Source organism: Camellia sinensis, chromosome 8, assembly GCF_055761805.1.
Source record: "Camellia sinensis isolate YWXY chromosome 8, ASM5576180v1, whole genome shotgun sequence".
NCBI classification, from domain to species: Eukaryota; Viridiplantae; Streptophyta; class Magnoliopsida; order Ericales; family Theaceae; genus Camellia; species Camellia sinensis.
The window spans coordinates 175095654-175120173 of record NC_138968.1 but is presented as its reverse complement, the minus strand read 5'-3'; the positions used below and the strand labels follow the sequence as shown (position 1 = coordinate 175120173).

General features: G+C 37.8%; 1 long non-coding RNA gene and 1 pseudogene across 2 annotated transcripts in view; one reads left to right on the top strand and one right to left on the bottom strand.

Moving 5' to 3' along the window:
• Positions 1-14447, top strand: part of LOC145797332 (uncharacterized) — a 56865-nt gene extending 42418 nt beyond the window's left edge. Inside the window, exon 4 of the long non-coding RNA XR_014338740.1 lies at positions 14320-14447. This is a non-coding gene — a long non-coding RNA (uncharacterized LOC145797332). The remainder of the gene's footprint in view (positions 1-14319) is intronic.
• Positions 10804-15348, bottom strand: LOC114302096 (putative LRR receptor-like serine/threonine-protein kinase At1g53440; annotated as a pseudogene). Its single transcript, XR_014338735.1, has 8 exons — positions 14907-15348; positions 14544-14739; positions 14336-14470; positions 13531-13648; positions 13161-13372; positions 12816-13051; positions 11964-12114; positions 10804-11511 (listed from the first exon to the last, which is right to left on the bottom strand). The product of XR_014338735.1 is annotated as a putative LRR receptor-like serine/threonine-protein kinase At1g53440 (transcript).
• Between the last annotated feature and the right edge of the window lie 9172 nt (positions 15349-24520).

Here is a 24520-nt window from a genome sequence, read left to right as displayed (position 1 = left end):
TTATACCTAGAATGTCTATCCATCATAGACAAAATCTTGTGTCCTGCCGAACTCTCCACCAATAAATCAGTTATAAACATCGGATACTAATCTTTTGAAGTTACCAAACTCAAATTTCTAAAATCGATGCATACCCTCAACTCGCCATTGTTTTTAACTACAAGCACTATATTAGACAACCATTTAACATACCTGACTGTTCTGATAAAGTCTACTTTAAGGAGCCTAACAATCTCCTTTTTCGCCTTTTGAACCACTTCAGGGCTCATCCATCTTGGTTTTTGCTTATGTGGCTTGAAATTAGGCTTCACTGGGAGCTTATATTCCACTAATGACCTGTCCAATCCAGACAACTCATTATAAGACCAAGAAAAATAACCTTTATATTATTTCAGGACAACCAACATCTGGTTCCTGTCAATAGGATCCAACCAAGCATTGATGTAAGTGGGTTGTTGTACTGACCCTTCGCCTAGGTTAACTTCTTTCAAGGGATCTTGCACTTGAACATTTACTAATGCTCCCCCTTGGACTTCTTCTACCTTTGAAGCAACCTTTCATTTCGTTCTGCTTCTATCTTTTTTAGTTCAATATCCTTACTTTCTTCTTCATAGGCAAAATCTGTTCGTAGAGCCTCTTCCTCCTATATTCCTAGACTTTAGTTTCAATGTCCAATGCACAATATTTGCAGAGAGCCAAAGGTTTGGCCTCTTGTTGCCCCTAACTACAACCAATCACCATGGCCTCTTTTCTTTCTTTTTGCACCTCCTGAACTATTGTTTTTATGTCCAACGTCAAAAATTTGATTAAAGCCAAAGGTCTGGCTTATTGACCTTGATCTTTTTGTCTATAACCAGGCATCATTGGCATCTTTGATGATGAACTCCTCATCAACACTCTCCTATACTAGATGCTTTAGGTGTGCTACTTCTTCATCATCTATCACTTCGGCTGTTACATCAGACTTCCTCAGTACACTAAGTGGCACTACCCCTTCAGTGTACAGCTTGGCTTCTGTAAAATCTACACAGGCAAAAAAAGACTTTGGATCTGTATCAATCTCCCCTGTTTCTCTATTGCCTATTGCTATCATTATCTTTTAATGCAAAGAAGAAGGCACACATTTGTTTGTGTGTATCCAATCTCTGCCAAGCAAAGTATTATATTTGGCATTACTATTTATGACAAAAAAAGCTGTCATGCAGCCTCTGGTTCCCAAACTTAGGTTGATAGGCAGAATGCCTTGAGCCATCTGCTTGTCTCCAGCAAAACCAGTAATGGTAGTGCTTGTTGGGATCAACTTGGGATTTCTTTTCCCCAACTTTTTCAAGGAAGACCTTGGAAGCAGGTTTACTGCTGCCCCCTTGTCTACCAATACTCTACCCATTTCTATTCCATTGAAATAAGCCTTAATGTACAGAGGCTTACCATGTTGGGTCATGAATACTGTAGGGTATTCGAAGGGGTATGAGAGGTTAATGGTTACCTTTTCACTTTCTTCATCAGTTTCCATGGGCCTGGCCACCTCAGATTAATCTTGGATCATACTGGTTTGTGAATCCTCACTGGAAACTAGTATGGGATCACCTTCCTGGCCTTCCTGATTCTCCTCCTCAGCCTAAAACTCCTGAGGCAGCACATAAATCATATTAACCAGCATTGGAGGGAATGGGCCAAATTGTATTACTGGCTATGTCTGCTCTGCTTCCATATTGGTTTGTTCTGATGCTTGGGAAGTATCCTTCATACTGCACTCTGGTACCTCAGTGTTGGCAGGTTCCTTCGAAGCAGTTTATTGGTGATCTAGCTCTATTGACTTTTCAACCATGAAAGATTGTTCAGCCATAAAGGATTTGAACATTTCCTCTTCAGCCAATGGCTTTTCTTGGCCTGGTTCAACTTCTTCATCTGTCTTATCATCACTTTCCATCAAGGCCTTTTCGAGGCCTGCTAGGTTGGATTTCTCTTTGGCTCTTAGTTCAGCATGAACTTTGGCCATTTGTTCTCAACTGGTACTTCTTTTGATCTTAGGATTAGGCCTTGAACCTTCTTCCTCTTTTATCTGGCCTTTTGATTGGGCCAATGAAGTACTTTCTTCATTCTCCTTCAGATCTCTTTGGTGCTGGGTGTACCTTTGTTGGATCTTCCTTCTCTGAGACCTAGAGATTACAGGAACCATATCTGGCTCTCTTGTCTTTGGATTTTTTAGTAATACTTAGTTATTTGGGGCTAGCAAAGGGGGCTTGATCATCCTTTCCCATCCTCCCAAAACTCTGGGCATCTCTTTAGGTTTGTTTTGTATGACAAACCAATCAGGTGCCCCTGGCACCCATGTACCTACTGCTTTGGTTGTTCGACTTACTAGTCTGGTCTTTGAAGCTATCTTCGAAGTAGTCTTGGAAGGCTAATCATTGGCTCAGGTGCCTTGTTTCAAGCCAAATTCAAGCTTTTTTTCAGGCTGGCTAACTGTCTTGTAGTAATTATGTGGCCTAATCTCATGCAGAGGCCTCTTACCTCTTGACAGATTCCTGGTATCTAAAGGTCTAGCCAAGGCTGGTTATTGCCTAAAATTAGTTGGAAATGGCCTTCTACCATAATTGTTGGCTGGCCTACGGTCTTTTAACACATCCTTGTAGTATTGTTTCCCATCAGTTGGGAGCCCTCTCAGCCATTTATAACTCAACCTGCATTTGGGACACCTTCTCTGCATTACAGTTGCTTTTTTCACTGGAGCCATCCTTTTGACCTATTAAGCTTTGTCCATTGGCTGGTGAACCTCTTGTGCTTTTCTTGAAGGTAGCCTGGCTAGCAACATGCATCTGCACGTTGACTTCTTCCAATTCTTTCAAAGAGAAAGTCTGGAGATCCGATATGCTAACATTAACTGCTGCCTCTCCAATTTCTAGAAATGGGTTAGTAACAATTCCCATGGCTTTCTCAGTTTTTGTTGAAAATTTTAGCCTCCCTTTTCGAAATTGTTCCTGGATCCTGTCTAGAAAAACAATGCAATTTTTAGTTGAGTAGGATCAAGAGTTTTGCCATTGCAGTACAATTTTCCTTTAAGTTCTTCAGAATTTGAGATCTTAACTCCCTTAGGCAACTTTAAGAAATGTGTTGCAAGCAAATGATCAAATATGTCATCTGCTTTTGTTATGTCAAAAGAATATTTCCTATGAAGGTCTTTCCTTTTGAATTGTTGATCAATTGTAGTATCTTTTTGAACTAATGTTTCACAGGTCATAGGTTTTTTTCCTATGATCTCTACTGCATCAATCTCAAAGTTAGGGTCCCTATAATAGGTCTTATAGGATGCATTGCCTCGGTCTTGTTTCTCTTCAAGTAAGGTTTCATAGCTGGACACTTTATAGGTAAGTTTCACCGGATCTCGAAACTCTATAGAATCAAACTTCTTTCGAAGCCTGAATTCTAGCCCATTTTGGGCCAATCTGACAAATTCAAGTTCAGGTAAAACGACCCTACATTTATTACGTGCTCTTTTGAATCTGGCAATGAATTGAGCAGCCTTTTCATCGGGCCTTTGGCTCAATCTTGTCAAGTCTGCCATAGAAACCTCAGGTTTTGTTTGAAAAAACTGGGCAAGAAATACTTCCTCCATTTGTTGCCAAGTTTGAATAGAACCAGGTGTAAGGTTTGTATACCAGACAAAAGCTGCCCTAGTTAGAGAATTTAGAAAAAGTCATAGTTTCATATAATCATTATTTGTAAACTTACCACACTGGCCTGTAAATCTGGCAATGTGTTCAATAATTGACTAATTTTCATTTTCATAAAAAAAAGGGGCAAAATTTGGTATTTTATATCCTCTTGGGTATTTATGCAGCCTATCCACCCATTTTGGGTAAGGCTTTCTATAGACAAGAGTCTGGATCCTTCGAGCCATGGGTCTACAGATTTCTCTTACTACATCTACAATGTGGTCTCTGGGTACCATGTTTGGTGCCGATTGAGCCACTATTGAGGGAGTAAACACTAGGTTTGGAGGAACCACTTCTGTTTGGGGTCCTTTTGGTCCAGGTGTAGACGTCCCCGAATGTTTCGGGAGGGAATCTCGTTTTGTTCATTGGGCTTACTATAGTTCAGACTCAATGTCACGGTCCTGTATCTAATCTCGCAGAGTGCAATGCAAGACCGATGAATCATCAAAAAGTCCAAATCCGGCAAATCGTTTTGGAAAACAGATTTTTAGAAAGAAATGCCAAACATGGACTGCTTTGCCAGATACAGAGTCGCCTAAATATTTTGTTTTGGGGGAATTTAGGAAACCCTGACTCGTGCCTAAGGCCACGTGTTCGTCATCACCAAAGTTGTCTCGGCTCAGGAACTTGGGTACGATTGGGGAAGGTCATTTCATGAGCACCCCCGCTCGCTCGATCAAAGATCGGCCTCTACTAACCATGATATCGAGTTTTGAAAACATTATGTGCTCTTATTCCGATTATTAGCCTAGAATTACTATGTGATGCGCACAGCATACAAGTATAGACCGAATTACCTAAGTTGGAACAAAACATCTCATGTTTGTTTTTTTAAAAGCAGTTTGCTACTCGCAAGTAGGCTAAAAATACGGATTTTGCCACCCTCAAGTGGGCTTAGAAATATGGTGATTTGCCACTCTCAAGTGGGCTTAAAACTCGCAATCAATGAATTGTTCCAATTCAAATAATCCAACCTTCACCCACAGGCATTCAGGCAGTTATATCACATAAGCACATAGCCTCATGGTAAGCATGTTGTCATGGCAGTCACTCACACACATGCAAGGATGCTAAAGCATAAACACTTACCGAGTACTCCGAGCCAAAGAAAGAAGCTAATTAGAAATCATGCATGAATCCTAACTATGCTAAGAATGCCTAATGCAACACATGCAAAAATGCGACTACAATAGGCTCGGCTATTCTAAGATGGCATATGAGATGCAACAATCGATACATATATTCAACTTGGAATTGAAATACAATGCAGTTAGCATGATACACCGAGCCCGGTGCATGCAATACAGATGAATGAATGCAAACATGCGAACATATAGATGCTAATTGAAACATGCCCTAAAACTAACCATCATAAGCTAGTAAATAAAAGGGAGAAAGACGTGGGGTTGGAAGACATACATCACACACACGCACACTTATTACAATATTGCCCTCCTCGGAGGGTTCGAATATATAGTACAGAATAAACTAGCTAATCTAAGCTAATTATTACACAACCGAAATGAATAACGAATTACAGCTAATTATTACACAACATTAATTACTTAACAAATTAACTAAGTAAGCAATAAAAATAGCATGCAAATCTATATGCAATGGACTGCCTCAGCTCCGCCTTGAGTGATAAGGGATGCATGCATGCTCGAGTCGCCTTGTCGGGAAATCCATCGCGATGCCCCGATTTGCCTTTGTTTGCAACCGGTCCCAGAACACTGCACAAAACTCCAGAAGGCTAAAACTCCACTATGGGAACCTGTAGGGATACTGCCGACCAGTTTTTGTTGCTGGTTTCTGGTTTGCTGCAACAGAGAGCAAGAAAGGGGCATGGCAAAGTATTTTCAACATATGTGTGCACGACCACTCTGCCCGTCATTGCATAAGCTCTAAGGAGTGTAATCCTCGATCCTCGTGCCACCAATCACGCATCTCAATGCATGATGGCCGAGGGGTCGAATTGCACAACTCGATGTGAAATGAATGCAAACATAAGCAAGTAAAGTCAACAACTCAATCATGGACAGTCAAGAGTGTCGGCGATCAAGAATTGAGGCACGTTTCGTCACTTGGAGTACGAAACGTCCCTCGTTTCCCGTGTTTGGACTAAACCCTACTCCAAACACAATGCAATACACATGGCATGCATGAATGCAACTCTAACATGCAACCTAAACATAATGCCACTAAATGATGCAAACATACAAATGATGATATGCAAACATGCTACTAGCATACACAATGCTATGAAATAATCAATGGCATACTCAATGCACATGAAAACTATACGGCATACGCAATGCACACATGGAGACTAACAATGAAATGATTGAGGCATACACAATGCAATGGTCAATCATGCAACCACATGGACTAAATAGCATATACAATGCAAGATGGACTTAAACCAAGATAGGTGAGCCTTAGCCACACCCAAATCAGTGGCCAAACATGATGAAATTGGGCAACGAAAACACATGCAAATATGCACGAATGCAAGGGACCAAACCTAAGGCACCAAATGCAACTCTACCAAAGCATGGCAAGGGATGAAATATGGCATACAATCACACATTTTCCAGCTCTGAAATGACATGCAAGATGGTCCTGAATCATGTAAACACCTCACATAATGCATGTTAGATGGCCCGGATACCGAAACTAGTGAAGTGCATTACACTAGAGGTACACAAAGCAATGCTCAAGTGACCCAACCAGCCCCAAACAATCCCTATGCAGGTCCAAGATAGTGGGAAAATGGTCTAAAATAATGGCTCAAAATGCATAGAAATGAAGCTCATGCAATGGTCCATAAATGAGGTATTTAAGCATGACTCTCAAACACATTTAAAGAGTGGAAAACATGGGAATATGACACAAGTATAGGCTCTGAAATGAGATGCTCAATGGCCCCAAAACATGAAAACACCTTAGTATAAGCATGCAATAGGCTTCAAAACTCAAGGCTAGACAAGGGTATTACACTACAACCATGCATAGTAAGCATCATTCGACCATGAGGCATAAAAAAAGAGCTAAGGCAGTCTAGAACATGCACAAAATCAATTTAAGGCATGACCAAAAAGTGCTAGAATCAAAGACCAAAATAGCATGCAATACAAGTTAGTGAAGAGGGTTTACACTACAAGTATATGAAGCATTCAAGAGGTTGCTAAACCAGCAAAATTCAGAGGTAAGACATGCCAAATAAAGCCCAAAAACTTATTGAAACATGGTCAATGCATGCAAGAATGACATGCTCCTTTGATAGGCTATGAAGAGGGTTATTCTATGCATGCAAGATAGACACCCAATATGGAAAAACAAGCTCTGGATAGAGCCTATGCAGGTCCTAAAACTCACCAAAAATAGCCTGAAACAAGGCTTGGAAGCATGCAAATAAGGGCTCCTTTGTTAAGCCAAATATGCTAGAAATCAAAACAAGGAGAGAGAGGGTCACCCCTCTCTGATTTTGGCTCTCAAAAACACATAATAACCACAGAAAATCCACTGGATTTCAGTGGTCAAAAGGGCAAACAAAGCTCAAAACAAAGGCCTTAATGCATGGCTCAAAATAAGGCAAAATGAAGAATGCAGGGGGGTAGATGACCCCCAACAGAAAAACAACCTTAAACAAATATGTTAAGGACCTCAAAATAAGACTTTTTTCAGTTGATGAAAAAGCTCAAATATGATTTCAAATATGGCTAAAAGATGAAGCAAAACAAAGCCTAAAAGAGGGAATAGGGCGTTACCTTTGTAGCTCAGCAACTCCAGAAGCTTATGGACCAAAAATGCAGCTCCTTAGGACTTCTCAAGACCCTCCAAGAATCTTAGGTTGGTGTTGGAGGTGTTAGACTAAGAGGTAGTGTGCAAAGGGGCAAGAACTTAGCACTTTGGAGCCAAAATAGAGATATAGAGAGGGAGGTATATGCGTATGCCTTAGGGAAATTCTGAACCTTCACAAAGGAGGGAGAGGCCCTCCTTTATAGCCAAGAGGGTCCAAAGCTTCTCAAAGAAGCTAAAAAAACAAGCTTAAAGATCCTCCATACACATGTATGGAGGATCCATTTTGTGCCATCCAGCTGGCACAGCTGGCAACAACTCATAGAGACAAGACTGAGAGAGGCAGGCCAACCAGTTCAGGTGGTCGGCCGACTACTTGCCCTGGTTGGCTGACCAGGTTCAAAAGGGTTAGGTCTTAAAAGCTGGTCGGCAGCCTCCTAGGGTGGTCTCCACATGAAATGCAAGCACGTGGTATGGTGGGAGACCAACAAATGTGGCTCAAAAACCAAGAAGACCAGCTCCCTGACAAGAAAATCGACTGGCGGAAGAAAAGTGGTCTCCAAGGAGAAAAGGTGGTCTCCCACCCTTGTACCACCTTCCAAACAATGAAAACAATGTCCATGCCAAAAATGAACCAAGATGGATGCAAAACGAGGGTTCGAGGGCCAAAACGCGCAGCCAGGTGCTCCGAAAACTGACTGTTAAGCATCAAAAGTGGCGTGCAACCACAAAGGCGGTCTCTCGAGCCATAGTGTCCCTCTAGAGAGAGGAAACAAGGTGTGTGTCAAAAACCGGAGCAAACGGAGAAAGTTAAGCGGTCCTGAACTGAGGCGCACGGCCGATGACTCCGAAAATCGGAAACTGGTCTCCAAACGGGAACAGTGGTCTATGACCACGAAAAGTAGCCTACGGCCACTGAGAGATGGTCTATGAGACCTCTTCCTCCCTTCGGGAAGAGAAAACAGAACCTGGGTCGCAAACCGAGGCAAAGCACAAAAGAGTCCCGAAGTCCGGAGGCAAGGCTCTCAGCCGAGACTCTATAACCTCAGAACGAGCACAATATGAGCAATCATCGAGCGCTCAATCGATGATGTCTGAGTCTTAAGGTCGGTCAAAAATGGGGTGTCTACACCAGGCAAAGGCATGTTTAGGACTGGTTGTCCCTGTTGTGCCTGGTAAGCCTGAGGATACAGCTGACCCCTTTGGGCAGGTGCCTGGCCTACATAAGGCACTGCAAAAGGAATTGCTGGAGGGGGAACAGGCATTGTTTCTCTTCCATTTGCATGAACCCCATTCAACCCCCCGGGTATAGCTTCGAACATGGAATTAGTATATGTTCTACCATTCCCTTGTGTTGACTATATTCCACCAATATGCATGACTTCGCAGGTAGGTATAGACATGTTTTGGCCTGCTTGCATTCTAGAAAGGGGCTCATACCATGACTGGGGCACTGGTATTGGTCTTTCAGGTGTTTGATTACTGGTCTGACCATTATTTTGTGTAGGTTGTCTATTTCGAGCCAATTGTTGCTGAAGCAGATTTATATTTTCTTCAGTTTGTCTAATGATGGGTGGTTGATATGTATGCATTCAATCCAAAAAAGACACTGCCCACCTCTTCATTATATACATCAACTGTTGTCCCATAACATCCACCAAACTTCCTCATTAATGTGTGGATGAGACAGTCGAAGGGCCAGCTTTTTGGCCTTATCCAATATTCTGGACCTGGGTTGTTTACCTTGAAGTAATGGTTTCTTCAACCAACTGTGGAGGACTATTTGAAGCAGGCACATTCTCAGGATGTGGCTCAACATTTTCCTCTATATTAGTTCTTTCTACCCTTTTTTCGAGGTGTTCATTTTCTTCTCTTACTCGTTGTCTAGCCATTTTCCAGGTCCTATTCGGCGTGCCAAAAAATATATGTTGGTTTTTTTTGGCTTTCGAAGGTTAATAATTTAATTTTAAGCGTGCCAACTAGGATCAATAAGTTCTTACAGAAAGTTTAATTGCCAACTAATTATCAGACGATTGTGTTGAAGTTCTTTCAGCCTCAATGAAGATGACTTTTACTGGTGGCTTTTGCTTAGGAGAAAGTTAAAGATATTGAAGATAACAATAAACTAAATTTCATTAAACGATATGAACTTACAATGATACCTTCGCACAACCTCAAAGGTTTTTACAGCAACAGACTACTTGGAACTACTCCTAAAAATTAAAGTGCAATACAGGAATTGAAGAACACAAAATGTAAAAACTAGAAAGAAAACATAAGGTAAATAACTGGTTTTCTGGATCTGAGTCTGAGCTTCTTCTGTTGGCCTTCTCTTCTATTTATACTCTCTGACGGTAACCATCGAAATTGGCTTCTAACCGTCGAAATGTCTTTCCACGATCATTGGTCATGGCCTTGATTAGTTTGCTCCCACTACGTCATTCTTAGAGTTGGGCTTCCCTCTTGAATTTGAATTTGAATTGTAAATAACCATTGGGCCACGTCATCTTGCGCCCTCTAATTGCTTTAATGCTATGCCGATCTATTGTTACCAATATGAACTGCCACGTTTTTATTGTTAACTGGAGACTTGCGTTAACTCCCTAAATTATCCTTTACGAGCCACGTGTTAAGCTGTGATTGACTGATACAAAATATATAGCCAACAAGAGTGTAACTATTAGTTCCAGAACACCGCGTAGATCGCCTATGTGATAATTTAAACCAATTATATAGTAAAAAAATTTACAAGTAGGACTGCTAACTCATTTTTATTAGGTAATTGAGAGACAAATAATGATATACTTAGTTTGTATTACAATTTTTTATTTGACATAAGTACAAAATAAACAATAAATATAATATTTCCTAAGTATTTAATAACTTTCTACTCTGCAACGTTACAAGGTAAGTTTATTGGAAAAGGGTTCGTATTTATAACGTTATTAATACATTTACAAGTTTTGTGTGAATTGGACATAATGAGTCTAAGATTGTATTTGATTCATGAATTTCAAAAGGAAAAAAAAAAAAAAAGTAAATAAAATAGAATCACATTTTACACATTTAAAAAAAAAAAATTCTATCCAAATTTATGATCCAACCAAAACCTACCTTTGTAAATTTGTTGATAAGATTGTCAATCTAAGGCACCAGTATGATATCTCTATGCATCTTGAATAAATAAATAAATAACTCAGAGACTGAATATAGATCAATCTAAAGTCAATTTTGCCATAAAAATTAAACTTAAAAAAAGAAAAAGAAAAAAAAGAAAACTGACTTGTGAACTGCAACAATCCCCCAATTTGGCATTTTCATAACAGAACAAATTACACGATACAAAAACAAATACAAGGACATTTAAGCCTATGAACCTTTTTCTCATACAAGAAATACCTCTAAAATGCGTTGGGTAGCGATAAATATAAAAAAGACTAGAAAGAACAATATAAATATTGTTTTAAGTAAACTGTAGAAATTTTGAGAAGAGAAAAAAAAAAGAAGAAGAAGAAGAAGCCTCAAAAACGGTTTGTAGAAATGTATGCCTTATATATTCATTTCATCATTCTAAATTTACATCATAAAGATCCAGAAGAAGCTTGCTAGATGAAGAATGGTCCCGAACCTCATTAATACTTGGGATAGAAACCAAGGAATCAATCCATGGCCCGTCCATTGATGTGCTCCTCTGCACTTGACTGTCTACAGAGAACGTAGAGACGTGTGTCTGGCTGTCCTGTGTTAGCCTCTCAAAGGCTTTAAACCTCATGTCCTCATTCAGTGAATTGCGCTTGATCACCGGTGCTTGTATGGGACTTTGGCCTTCGAGCATACTCACCACGGAAGACATGGATGGCCTAAGGGAGGGAGATATGTTGGTGCACAAGAGAGCGACATTTAACATATTCGTTGCCTCTTGTTTAGGGTAGTCTGGACCGAGATTGGAATCCACAAGTGACAAAAGATTTCCCTGCTCTTGTAGGACATAGGCCTTCAATCGTATGTAGAAACAGAAGACTAACTTTAGTTATCTCACATAAAATAAAACCAAGCAATTTTAAAGCATTAGCATAGGAAAATTATATAGATAGAAGGTGTTTTCTATAAAGAAGCCACATGAGTCAAGTACATTGCAAAGATTTGAATGCATTACCTCCTACATCTAAAATTAGTTTCATAATGCATTTGAAATGCTATCATTAATGAAAGATCAATATATTATGCCCATTAGAGAAATAAGGTTGCAACTTCAATTTTTCCACTGAATTTAGTTTTAAGGTTGGATTTATTTATGTGAAAAGTGACAGAAATGTTACGTTTCCAAGTTTTTCTAAGTGCACTCTAAGTCACATATAACTGAGAGGAGGACCAACATGGAACATTTGCATGTGTAAAACCAAAAGATTGCCAAGCAAAGAAAAATGATAAAAAAGCATAATTTACCCAATCAAGAAGGTAAACAAACTCCTCCCTTGGCCTGTAATTTGTGTTGCCTTTTCCAGTGACAATCTCTAGTGCAACAATTCCAAAGCTATAAACATCTGCTTTATCTGTTAAATAACCCCTCATTGCATATTCAGGAACCATATATCCTCTGAAAAAATGGAAAAGGAAAAAAAAATCAGAAAAGTTGCAGATCAAAACAGCAAATTGTAAATCACTTTCATTCAAGCAGAATAGATAGTAATCTAATTATGAATGACAATCAATTAATCAACCTATGATCTCTTCCATCTAGTTTTGATAGTCCATTCTTGATGACCCACAGTTGGAAAGGAGTTCGGTTCACCACAAATTTTTATCTTACATAAAAGGGTGTACTTTAGCTAGTTTTCAGAATTGCAGTTTGAAAGAAAAACCAGTCAAAGCTGCTTATCTACCACCCGGCAGCAACTAACAAACCAGTGCAGAACTACACCTCCAATGATGGGAGTGTCAAATGTAAAAAAAAAAAAACAACAACAACAACTTAAGAAATAAGGTCACTCATCATTCCAAAAAGAGAGAGAAACAAAAATAAAAATGCAAAATTCTTGCAGCCCAAAATTTCAGACTACCAATACAATATCAGTTATGCAAATCCAGGGAGGGCTTAGTATCCATTGCATCTTTGGGAAAAGGATAGTAATGGTTAAACCAAATTATAAATTAACTAATTTCTAGTAAAATACATATGTATATTAATCTGACATATACCCCTTTAAAGTGAAGAATTAACTACATTTGTGTTCAACAACCGTTGCTCTTACTAAATAAAGAAAACTAACATTTCAAAAAGGGTGGAGAAAAACATACATTGTTCCAGCAATTCGTGTGCTGATATGGGTGTTCTCCTCTTCATCAAGTTTGGCCAAACCAAAGTCAGATATCTTTGCATTCAGATCCTTATCAAGCTGCACATTGGTGGCCTTAATGTCTGTGAACAATTTTCAACCTTGATTCCTCATGAAGGTGAGCTAGCCCCCTTGCTATCCCCACACATATCCTTTTTCTTGTTGGCCAGTCCAGTTTTAGGCAGTGCTCCTCACAACCTAAAAATATGAGAGAGAGAGAGAGAGAGAGAGAGAGAGAGGGGTATTTCAGTATAATCATTCTTAAGATATATAGAATGGTTTACAAAGATGATAATGAAGCAATTACCAAAGAGTGCACAGGCAAGACTATTGTTTTCCATGTACTCATTTATTAGCAACAACTGGTTTCCTTCAATACAACAGCCGTAGAGCCTGACAAGATTTGGGTGTTGTAAGGCAGATATCATGCCTATCTCATTGACAAATTCACGATTTCCTAGCTTCGATTTAGCGGAGAGCTGCTTAACAGCGATAACAGCACCATCTGACAATACTCCCAAAGATCAAGCAGCATGAATGTCAGAATAGATAGGAACATATAAAAAAAAAATTTCCTCTGCATTGCTGCCTTAAAAGGATAGTTGCCCTAAATGTTGCTTGACATTGTCAGGTTTGTAACCAAAGGCCAAAAATTAATTACTTGCACAAAAAATACCTTGTAAACTGGCCCAAATCCTCCTTCACCAATTTTGTTCGCAGGGTCAAAGTTACTGGTTGCAGCTTTGATTTGTCTCAAGGAAAAATAACCTGTTTGCAGATCAAGTGCTCAAAGTTCTATAACAAGGACAGGGAATAGAAATTCCCAGCAAGATATTAGAAAACTATAGTAAACCAACAACACAGCTAAAGAAAAGTAATTCAATTTTCTCAACCTATCTTAAGGTTGCAATGCTATATGAAATATGACATGACTGATTTAGAGCCATCTGATCTCACCATTCCATTTTGTATTAGTAGCCACCTGCCTCATGTGAGTTCAATTACAGAGGTTCAACTGTTTTTCTATCACAATCTACATAGATCAAACTCTGCGTGCTAATGAATCTTTTATGGATGGAAAATTCCCACCGAAGGCAGCATTTATTTCATTTCTAATCAACATGAAATTATCTATAGGCCAATTTATACTCATTTAGGAGCAGTAACCTAAGTTTTGTGACACTCATAAACAGACCTGTACAAGCTTTACATGAACAGACATGCTTAAATGTTTCAAATTTCCCAATTTGCATTAATTTTGTGTGAAGATGCCAAAACATCTATCCCTCTCATCAAAATGAAGACTAGATTGTGTACTGTACAGGAAGACTATTATCTGATTTTCCCAAGATATTTTACCGATGCCATGTCCCATGAAAAGCTCAAACATCTATCTCATTTTCAAACTGGTGAACCGAACATGCATTAGCAATCAGATAGCAACAAGAGAAAATTTTCATATGCAGGAATGTCAGATCTCACCTTTATCTTCAAGGTCTTTCCCACCAAGGTAACCCTTCATTCGGAGTACAACTAGGATCAACACAAGGAGCACACATGAAGCAACCACAATGCCAGCAATAGCTCCAGCAGATAGTCCAGTATGAAGTTTATAGCCTACATGAAAGGCAACGATTAGTCACATGACAGGGTAGAAGCAAGAAAGAATAACCCACAATAGAAGATGTACTTGGCGTCACTGAAATAGCAGATATAAGAGGTCCATATGTTCCCTGGTTGGGAATTGTTGTAGTTCCTTTCCCTGACCAGTATAGGTGAATCTCCAGAGTGCTACCATTAACGTAAACATCAACTTCCTTAGTGATGTTCTTGCCAACACCTTCAGCTTCCTCCATAATATTAAAGTCCTTCCAACGTAGTTCCCCCTGGGAAAGGAGTGAAATTATCACTTGTACCAAAGAAGGTAAGATAATTTATCAGAGGCTCAAAAATCGGAAGTGCTGAAAAGAAAATAAAGAAACTGATGTTCATACAAAGTCACTAAATAGTAAATAAGTTATGCATGAAGTCTACTAGCAGGCTGGCATTTTACTTGGATTGATATGTCGAAGATGCGCCTCCCAAGGCTGCTAAATTTCTGACCATCAGAGAACATTATTTCAGCAAAATGGAGGCGCACGTTATACCAGCCCTTGCGCAAGCAAAGCCCATAATACTTCAATGAAATAGGGGCAAGGCGGGCTGTACTGTACAATTCACCACCAGTCAAATTCAAAGAGAAATTGTTGTCTGCTATCAAAGATGTATTACTATTGTTGCCAATCAAAGACCCTGTGCTGCTATAAGCCCATTTATCTGAAGAAGAGAAAAAGTATGATTCACCCTGTGGGTTTTTGTCCACTTCATATTCATGTCCCTCAAAGGATGTTTGATCTCCTCCGCAGTTGATGAACAACTCATGGTCTGCGCATAACACAAAAATCACGACACAAGATACTTTGACAAAGATGTTTAGAGTTAAAAGTTTACCGCTACATCATTAATAGCAGAGCTTGGCAGGCTTAATACTTACATTTGGGTTTTGTTGAGCAAGGAAAGCCCTTCTGCAAGCACCAATGAACTCTACAAAAAGAATTTAGGTTCAGTAACTGCGAAATTTTCATTCTGCTGATGTTTAACTAAGTAGAATAAAAATACACCTTAGTAATGTAAGGAACTTACGAGTCGTTGTTTGTAGGTGGAAGAATGGAAACTAAATTCCTGTTGACCAATATAAAAGGGTTGATTATTTGTAGGTGAGATGTAATATTGTAAATGATGTAGAACTAATAACCAAAAAAAAAAAAGCTTACACAGGTGATGACGGGCAAAAAAATTGATCTGTTGATGCCAACTGTGTAAAGTTGTTGTAAGATATATCACTGCAATAGGAATTGTCATGACATTTGTGATGAAGTTCTGAGTGATCTAACTCAACCTTATTACGTTTCGAGAATTTAAGTACGGTAAATGCATGTGTGATTTGTGGCCTAAGAAAAATAAACAACAGGTTTGGAAAAATACTGACATTATATTCCTGCTTTTGAGAATCTGATCAGGTACTTCTCCAGTTAGTGAGTTGTTGGTTGAAAACCTACATCCGTAGTCAATATATTATGTCTCGAATTGAATAGAAAGCAATTATGATACAAACAACATGCTTGAGAAATAAGTAGAAGAAAGAGGTACAGAGTCTGTAAAGGTTTGGACACACAACTAGTCCAAAATTAGTTACTTACATGAATCTTATACGCGTATCCAACCTCAAAAATGCTTCCGGAATTCCACCAGTCAACATGCTAAAGCTCAGGTCTCTGCAAGTAAGAAGCACAAGTTACCTACATGATATAAAATTACCAGCCAGAAAGGGGAAATTGATGTGATCTAATCTACTCCACTTTGTTCCCCTAGACAAACTCAAACCTACCGTAGATAGAAACTTTTTAAAAAGTGAAGGAATGAGAACAAAATATACATACTAACTAACCAAATTAATTTGTTTGGCAAAATCCTAAGAATGATTTCTTTATTCACATCTGGAGGTTAAAGGTATAGATGAATAACAGTAAACATTCAACATAAATGAATCTTAAAATGTTTGTTTCAGCTCAAATTTTCAAGTTTATAACTATCATAACAAACAAGACACCAGAACATTGTACAAATTTTTTGCTTTAGTGAGTATTATCCTTAACTAAAATGACAACAAATAATATAACATGTCAACTGAAATAACTTGTCCAACCTCTTACTTCCAGATTACAAGCATAAATTTGTCATTTCTATATTAGATATATCAAGTCAGCATGCAATTGCGTATATAAAATAAATTTTTTTAAAAAATTGCATCTCTGCAAGAATAACAGTTACAATGAACTTACAAAGTTACGAGGTTTCGCAATTGACCAATGTAAAGTGGGATTTGGCCAGTAATTCGGCAGTTTCTCAGTACCCTGTGCAACAAAAATAAAGAAATAACTTGGTAAAGGTGACTGAAACACAAATTGATGACATAGTTGCATTCTTCCCATGAATTGCATTCTTATTCAACTTACAGAACTCTCAATTTTTTCATCCCCTCCAGATCAGGGATTGTCATAGTTGATCCATTCAAATCTGATATTCTCCTGAAAATTAAGATGCATCAATCAGATCAGATTTCTTCATCTTTCTACATCCTCAGATCCATAAGCATCATAAATCCGGTAACTTCTTTTTGGTTGAAATGAATTTACTAAATATGAAAAAGTAGTTACTAATGTAAATAAGTCCTCACAACTCAGCTATGTCTTTCAGCTGGGATATGGTAGAAGGAATGGGGCCATCCATGGATGTGCCTTGCATGTGCCTGAAACCGATTATCAAACAATTATTTGAGATGTTCTTAGGTAAAATTAAAATTTAAGAGAAAGCTTGTTAGAATTCCACAGGTGGGGAAAAGATTGCTGATGAATGGAGCTGCTAATGATACTCACAGTAAATCAATTTTTGTCCAGTTCCCAATCAGATCAGGTATCTTCCCAGATAGTACACTCCCATCTATCCTACTGCAATCATTTGAAGAACTTTTAGAATTACTAAAATTTAAGACTAATAATTGTCAAAACAATTACCACTTACAAATCTGTCAAGTTCTTCAAGTTGCTGAATGTGTTTGGAATTGTTCCCATAAAATTGTTAGCAGAAAGAATGCTGCAGCAGACCATTCGCTATGAATTCCAACAATATGAAAAAGATAGGACTAGTAGTGGCAATGATGACTGCGCCTTGACATAGCATTTTTGTCACAATCAACATTACAGGGACATCTAAAAGAGAATGTTCAATTTATGGAAGAGGGTTTTCACAACGCAGCCTCAGATAAAGCATGCCACACATATTGATAGGCACAATGGTTGAATGCTAGACAAGGCAAGAAATGCAACAACAGGAAAACCTTTACATAATTTATAGTCGTAAAAAAATATAAAAAATAAAAAGAAAAAAAGAGATCATAAATTCAACCAGACAAATGAAAATTTCAAAATTAAGGAAAGAAAGAAAACCACTAAAGAAACTTCACATAAGGTTTAATTTAAACCATAGAAGAAAATAAGATGGAATAGTGTTGGCACAAGATTAAGAACAGATTCAAATAAGGCCATAAAATATTATAATGAGAATGGAAATTAAATTTCATAATCATCAAAGTATCAGTAAAACACGAAAGGACGAGAAATAATACTCATGACAACAACATAGCATACTTGCAATTAGATTGCAAGCTTATCTCCCATAGATCGATCACCATGATCTTTGGTAATTATATAATTATCAAAATAGTCTTAAAAATTCATTTGGTAATTACATAAGGACATTAGAAACAAGCCCTTAAGGCGTATCTTCTAATCTAGACTTGAGTCCTCAATGATATTTTCACCTTTTCTGGATTTTGTCAAACAATGAAGGCATATTTTCAAATATAGACTTAATTCCTCAACGATATTTGAAGACCACAGCCGGACTACATCATGCATACAAAATCCTTCCTGATCATACAGCTGTTTCTTAACAAATTATTACTCTATCTACAACAAGAAAAGCATTTTAGATAAGAAACTTTGGCAGTGATAGCACCACAACGTAATCCAATATATTCAAGTGCATACTTCAAAAGAAAGAAACAGTAAATTTTAAACAAACAGAAAAAAAGGGATAAGCAGTCTTACAGCCTCCTCAAGCGGCTCAAATTTCCAAGCTTTTCAGGAAGAGTTCCATTAAGCTGATTTTGTTGCAACACCCTGGAAATATAGTCTGTTTTAAAACCAAGGCCATGATTAATCTCTTGGTGCAGTAGACAGCACAGTATTGATGACTTACAAGTCCGTAAGAGTAGCAATGTCTCCGATTTCCTCAGGAATCTCACCATTAATGCGGTTTCCCACAAGAGCCCTGTAGTGTAGCAACAGTTGAAGTCCAGCCAAACGGTCTAACTAACGGATAATACATATCCAAAAGCATGCAACTAGAAACTTACAGAATGGTGAGAGATGAGAGCTTAGCAAAAGCTTTTGGAATTGATCCACTGATATAGTTGCGTGAGGGATCACTGTGTTGATAAATAAATCTTTCTTAGTTTCAAAATGGTCATTGCATTAAAAGGTATCTATTTTCCATATTGGTTAGTTTCAACAGGGAAGTTAAAGGGACCATATAAATGGTAAAACTAGAAAGATGACAAAAAGGTTGCAGATGATTGTATTGTATTTAAACATCTGTAGAAGAGCCTCTTTCTACTTTATGGGCTTGGTTTCTCAGCTCAGAATGCCAAATAAATTTGCTAGCTGGTATGAATTTATGGATGCAGGGCACATTGGACGTGTGATGGAAATTTTAGCAAGCAAATCAGCCTTATAAAGGTAATAAAATATTAAAGTTAGTAGCATGACAATACCATCTCAATCACCATAATGATCCCAGCATTCCCTTAGTTTCACAGTTGCTAAGAAAAACCAAATAGACTTGCATAGATGTGAATGTAATGAAAAACATAATTAATTTCTTCCTAGTCATGTGCAGCAGATGTGTACTTTTATTTCCTTGGGACATCCAAGCTCCACATAAGGGTTTAGCCTTCGTGATCTGGTAAAGTAAATCCATTTATATAAACAATGAGCACAGTGAATTAGGTGTGGCCAAACCTCGGGCTAGGCCGGGTTTGCACTACGTATTAAGAAAATATGTGTCATCCCAAGCTCGACCTAACCTGACATCGGGCCTAATGCCCGGCCTCAAAAAATATTCAAATCCCAAGGCAGCTCATTTAACCCAGTAGATATAATGAATTAATCTTTTATTTTTATTTTTTTCTTCAATGAATATTAAATTATTTAGAGTCTTTTATTTATGATTTGAATTTGGAATGTAACAAAATTCAATGATAAAATAAATATAATTTTTAACAAATATTTTAATTTAAGTCCTAGAAAGAAGTATATATGCTCTATTTTTTGTCTTTTATATTTTTCCTATTTTATTTTATAGCTAAAATAATATAAAACTATAATTAATATTTTATAACTAGGAGGGCCAGGTTGGGTTGGGATAAAAAAACTCTTTATCCCAAGCCCAACCTGAATATGGCCACAAAATTTTAGCCCAACCCAACCCTATAGGCAAAATAATTTTTTCAAACCGTAAAAATATTGGGCTAAATTGGACGGGTTGGGCAGGCTAGCAGGCCGATAACCACTCCTACATTGAACCAATGATTCAAACTCATAGTTACGCCAATTGAGTTCTGAATGTCACTGAAATGTCACTTACATTTCTTGCAGATTACTAAGATTTGCAAATTCTTCTGGTAGAATTCCTATTAAATCTAGACCCTTCAATCGGCTGCAATCCAAGGAAACCAGAGAAAGTAGCATAGAGTTAATAATTAGAGGAAATACTTTGGGAACAATTCATACATGTGAGCATAGTTGTTAAATTGAGAATCGTATCGTGAATCGTTAAGATTTAGTACAAACTACCAAAAACGAAAAACAAAAGAAATAAATTCATTCATGTTATAAAATAGTTTTTATACAAGGACATGATTACACTGTCTAAATAGGAAGACATTAACTTCATAGCAAGAGAAGCGGGTCCAAATCTTAGCAATTATAAAATTGTCAAAAACTATTATATGATCTCTCTCGGCATTCAAAAAATGAAAAATGTTTGGTGGCCCCAATATTCGCAGCTCAAATGGCTCGAATTGACCAAAATGACGTCGTTTTGTGTTGTTTTGTGTCCAAAACGACGTCGTTTTGGTCAATTCGAGCCATTCGAGCCTGGGAAATTCGGACCCTCTATCATTGCTGTCAAAAAATAGACTAAAAAATAAGAAGAAAGGAATAAGCAGAATTTTTTTTAAAAAAAACTAAAAACACTTTAAAAAGTGTGTATGCCTATTGTTCAAAAAAGTTAGAAACGAAAAACAATTGTAGAACCATTGGATCTGACTTACCTAATATTGAATCATATTTATTTTACTAAAAATTACAATACATAATTCATAGGTGCAAGTTATTTAACCTAAAACATCCTATAAGATGTATTATGACATTTTTTGAGGAAAAAAATGTGAAGAGCATGTTGGGTCTAACCGGACCTTATTAAACATCCTCTAATCATCAAAATAACAACAAATCTATTAGTTATTTTCATACTAAACACTCTTAGAAATTATATTACATCATTTTCATCACTTAAAAAAAGAGGTAAAAATGGTTGAAATATGTCAAACAAGTAGTTCTACGAAGCACATGTATGGGTACGAGTACTAGTACCGGTACAATGTGAGTACGTTGGTATGGTAAAATCTTAAAAAAGTAAGGTACGGGTATGGCTTAGTACGTTTGTAAAAAAAAATTTATTTTAAATTTGGAGTAATGCAAAAATTGATTAAATGTTTTAATTTGTTACGATCCAACCTACAATTAACATTTAATGCAAAAACTAAAGGTATAAAATAAAATTAAATATTATTATATTAAATAGCTTACAAACCATAACTTAATTTTAAAAACATAAAAAAAGTCTAGTCAAAGAAATTTTATCTCTGCAGTAGAAAAAAATATTGATTTGACTGAGGTACGGTACGGCTTAAACATATATTAGGTATGTTTGGATATGCCAAAAAATTAAGAAGAAAAATTTGAGTACATGTTTCATGCAACCGGTACATATGCAAAAGTACCATACGAAATATTATACGCAGGTAAGTACCCGGTACGAGTACGACATATTTTTCAAAGTACCCATGCTTCATAGAAGTAGTTTCCAGAATAGCATGAATTGTAAAAAAGTGAATCGAATCATGAATCGATCGTGAATTGTGTGATTCACCATAGATTCTATTCAAAAAAATAGATTCATCTATAAATTTGTATCGATCTAAGCATAAATCGCAAATCAAATTACGAATTCTAAAATTCTAATAACAGAGCATGTGAGGTCTAAAAAATTAATATTATGCACTAGGTTTAATTCAATAGTAGAATTATACTCTCTGAAACTTAGTGAAAGTTTGAAATCAAATTCATAAGATTGCAAATTATGTTCTACAAATTTCCGTTGAACAGTGTCAAGTGCTGTATTTTATTTTTTTATTTTTTTTTGATCGGCAAAAGAAATCTTTATTAATGAACCACATATAAATTACATATGATAGGCAAAACATCAATAAAGAGGAGCTTAGAGCTAGAAAAAGCTCCAATCTCTAAGTTGGTGAGGAACCAACGACACAAAATAAAGCAAGAGCAACACCTAACTGACAGATAGACAACCAACAGCAAACAGATAGACAAACAGATGCAAAATCAACAACATATAGGGGAGCTTGGATCAATTTCCACACTTCATAATTGATTTCCCAAATCAGCAGTAGAATGAAGACTCCTAGCTACTGAATGAAGACTCCAAGAACCACCAGCACCATCAAATCAGATCCACCACCATACCGCAACACCAAAACTAAGTAGAACCAAGCTAAACCAACAGTAGAAATTGGAGCAGCATTGTAGAACTTCACCACACAGATGCAGAGCAGAAAGAATAGCTGAGGCAACTCCAGCCAGCAAAACAGCACACAGACCAACCCATACAACCAAACCAGCATAGCATAGCTACTTAGCAGCACACCACCAAGACCAATTGCAGTCCTTACTGAATGAAGTCACCAAGAACCCAGACTATACAGCACTTGTCACAGCTCCCCTGCATCCAAATGACTACACCTCTGCCTACACAGCACTTGTACACAAAGCTAAGCCACCAACACCACCGGATCAGATGCCACCATCATACCTCAGTGCCAAAACTGGGTAGACCAGGCTAGACCAGCAGTTGAGATACACACAGGATAAAGATATTCACCCAAGCTACCACTACAAATCCACAACAGACCCAAGAGTAGCAGCAGACCTCAGCAGTTCAACACCTACTAACTACCACTACATATCAGCAACAGACCCTCCCAAGCACCTCCTAATTTGCCTCAGATTAGAAATAAAATCCTGCTCAGAAAAATAAAAATCTCTGAGGTGTGGTTTACCTAAAAAGCAATACTATACTTAATTAAGTCACAGAGATCCTCTAAATTTGGAAAGGTTGCTCTGAAAACACAATCATTCCTGTATCTCCAGACTGACCACATCACTGCCAATGGAATTGCCCCCCAAATCATCATTTCTTTCTTCTTTAGCTTTCCCTTTGCCCACCACAGGAGAAGACTCTCCACAGACCATGGCAGAGCAGTTTGAATATCCCACCACTTTGGCATTCTAGCCCAGGTCTTCCACACAAGGGGACACCAAATCAAGACATGGTTCACTGATTCACTTCCACTGTTACAAAACACACAGGTTATAGGGTCATTAGGGCTGATCACACCCAATTTATGTAGAAACTCCTTTGTCTTGGTTCTCCCTTTCCAAGCAAACCAACCAAGCACCTGCGCCTTGGGAGGGACATATTTGAGCCAAATCAATTTAGTTATATTCAGGGTGGCACCAGCATTATCTATAACAAACTTGTGCAAATCTGCTACTTTTAGGACCCCATGAGATGAAGCTGACCAAACAGGTTGATCTGTACACTCTACACATACAGCAGGTGATGCCACCAGGATATTATTAAGCCTAACCAATTCCAGCACCTCACATTCATAAAGTTCTCTTCTAAAAGCAAAGGACCAATCACCTACTATGGTTTTCTTATTAACCAAGACTCTCAAGGACTCCTTTTTTTCCAAAGATAACCTACATAAAGTTGGGAATTCATCTTTCAAACACACAAATTGACACTAAGCATCTGACCAAAACCTGATCCTTTTCCTATCCCCTACTTTCAATTGGAAGTTATGCAAATAAAACTCCTTTAAACTATTGCACTGCTCAGTAACCGAGATAATTCCATTCCAAACTGGTGAGTAACTATTGGAAGGAATTAGAGATGGAATCCAACTAGCCACCTCCAACTTATATCTACTACAAATGACCCTTCTCCACAAAGCATCTTTTTCATTACCAACCTCCACCACCACTTTATTAGTAAGCACTTGTTTGCATCCCTAAAATTTCTAATTCCCAGACCACTTTGATCCATTCTTTTTGACATGTCCTCCAATTTGATCATATGAATTTTCCTTTTCAATTCAAAACCACCCCATAAGAAATTAGCTTGAATCTTCTCCAGCTCTTTAGCAACCCCTTCAGGCATCCTAAACAATGACAAATAAAACACTGGCAAAGCTGAAGTTACTGTTTTAACAAGAATTAACCTCCCCGCAAAAGACAGCATCTTCCTCTTCTAACCAGCTAGCTTACTTCTCACTTTATCCACTACTGGTTTCTAATTGGCTTTCCTCCTTGGATTAGCTCCTAGTGGTAGCCCTAAAAAAGTAAGTGGCAAAGATTTTATTTTTCAATTTAGGACTGCAGCCATTTCATTCATCATCTTTGTAGAAACACCCACACCACGTACCACACTCTTATGAAAGTTTATTTTTAACCCAGACATGATTTCGAAGCACCTTAGCACCCTTTTCAATTTCCTCACCTCCTCCACCTCTGCTTCACTGAATAAAAGTGAGTCATCCGCAAACTATAAACGAGTTAACTCCACACCCTCACAGCCTAC